The sequence below is a fragment of the Arachis duranensis genome, chromosome 7, assembly GCF_000817695.3.
Source record: "Arachis duranensis cultivar V14167 chromosome 7, aradu.V14167.gnm2.J7QH, whole genome shotgun sequence".
NCBI lineage: Eukaryota > Viridiplantae > Streptophyta > Magnoliopsida > Fabales > Fabaceae > Arachis > Arachis duranensis.
Genome location: NC_029778.3, coordinates 58,191,522 through 58,193,801, shown reverse-complemented (window position 1 = coordinate 58,193,801; position 2,280 = coordinate 58,191,522).

The window sequence follows — 2,280 nt, the reverse complement described above, 5'->3', positions numbered from 1 at the left end:
TGTTCATCTCCTTGCATCATGGGCAAGTTGAATGCCAACCTTATATTTTCCGGACTAAAATCTAAGTATTTCCCCCGAACCATTGTAAGCCAATTCTTTGGGTCCGGGTTCACACTTTGATCATGGTTCTTGATGATCCATGCATTGGCATAGAACTCATGAACCATTAAGATTCCGACTTGCTGAATGGGGTTGGTAAGAACTTTCCAACCTCTTCTTCGGATCTCATGTCGGATCTCCGGATATTCACTCTTTTTGAGTTTGAAAGGGACCTTGGGGATCACTTTCTTCATGGCCACAACTTCATAGAAGTGGTCTTGATGCACCCTTGAGATGAATCTCTCCATCTCCATTACTCGGAGGTGGAAGCTTTTGCCTTCCCTTTCTTCTTTCTAGAGGTTTCTCCGGCCTTAGATGCCATAAATGGTTATGGAAAAATAAAAAGCAACGCTTTTACCACACCAAAATTAAAAGGTTTGCTTGTCCTCGAGCAAAAGAAGAAAGAAGAGAGTAGAAGAGGAACAAATAGAGGAGATGTTCGGCCAAGGGGGAGAAGTAGTGTGTAGGTTGTGTGAAAATGAAGGAGTGAAGAAGGGTTTATATAGGAATGGAGAGGGGGTATATGGTTCGGCCATAATGGGTGGGTTTGGAGGGAAAGTGGTTTGAATTTGGATGGTGGGGTAGGTGGGGTTTTATGAAGGATGGATGTGAGTGGTGAAGAGAATGGTGGGATTTGATAGGCGAGGGATTTTTTGGGGAAGAGGTATTGAGGTGATTGGTGAGTGGGTGAAGAAGAGAGAGAGTAGTGGGGTAGGTGGGGATCCTGTGGGGTCCACAGATCCTGAGGTGTCAAGGAAAATTCATCCCTGCACCCGTTTAACACCAGTCTGGTGCCCCTTTCTGGCGTTAAACGCCCAGAATGGTGCCAGACTGGGCATTAAACGCCCATTTGCTGCCCTTACTGTCGTTTAAATGCCAGCAGGTTTTTCTCCAGGGTGTGCTGTTTTTCTTTCTATTTTTCATTCTGTTTTTGCTTTTTCAATTGATTTTGTGACTTCCCATGATCATCAACCTACAGAAAACATAAAATAACAAAAGAAAATAGATAAATATAATAAGATTGGGTTGCCTCCCAACAAGCGCTTCTTTAATGTCCGTAGCTTGACAGAGGGCTCACATTGAGCCTCACAGATGCTCAGAGCAATGTTGGAACCTCCCAACACCAAACTTAGAGTTTGACTGTGGGGGTTCAACACCAAACTTAGAAGTTGGTTGAGGCCTCCCAACACCAAACTTAGAGTTTGACTGTGGGGGCTCTGTTTGACTCTGTTTTGAGAGAAGCTCTTCATGCTTCCTCTCCATGGTTACAGAGGGATATCCTTGAGCCTTAAACACAAAGGATTCTTCATTCACTTAAATGATCAATTCTCCTCTGTTAACATCAATCACAGCCTTTGTTGTGTCTAGGAAGGGTCTGCCAAGGATGATGGATTCATCCATGCACTTCCCAGTCTCTAGGACTATGAAATCAGCAAGGATGTAATGGTCTTCAACTTTTACCAGAACATCCTCTACAAGTCCATAAGCTTGTTTTCTTGAATTGTCTGCCATCTCTAGTGAGATTCTTGCAGCTTGTACTTTAAAGATCCCTAGCTTCTCTATTACAGAGAGAGGCATGAGGTTTATGCTTGACCCTAGGTCACACAAGGCCTTCTTGAAGGTCATACACAGAGCCTTCTTGAAGGTCGTGGTACCTATTGTACAAGGTATTGAGAACTTCCCAGGGTCCTGTCTCTTTTGAGGTAATTTCTGCCTAGACAAGTCAGCCAGTTCTTTGGTGAGCAAAGGGGTTTCATCCTCCCAAGTCTCATTACCAAAAAACTTGTCCTTTAGCTTCATGATTGCTCCAAGGTACTTAGCAACTTGCTCTTCAGTGACATCTTCATCTTCTTCAGAGGAAGAAAACTCATCAGAGCTCATGAATGACAGAAGTAAATCCAATGGAATCTCTATGGTCTCAGTGTGAGCCTCAGATTCCCATAGTTCCTCATTAGGGAACTCATTGGAGGCCAGTGGACGTCCATTGAGGTCTTCCTTAGTGGCGCTCACTGCCTCTTCCTCTCCAAATTCGGCCATGTTGATGGCCTTGCACTCTCCTTTTGGATTCTCTTCTGTATTGTTTGGAAGAGTACTAGGAGGGAGTTCAGTAACTTTCTTGCTCAGCTGACCCACTTGTGCCTCCAAGTTTCTAATGGAGGACCTTGTTTCAGTCATGAAACT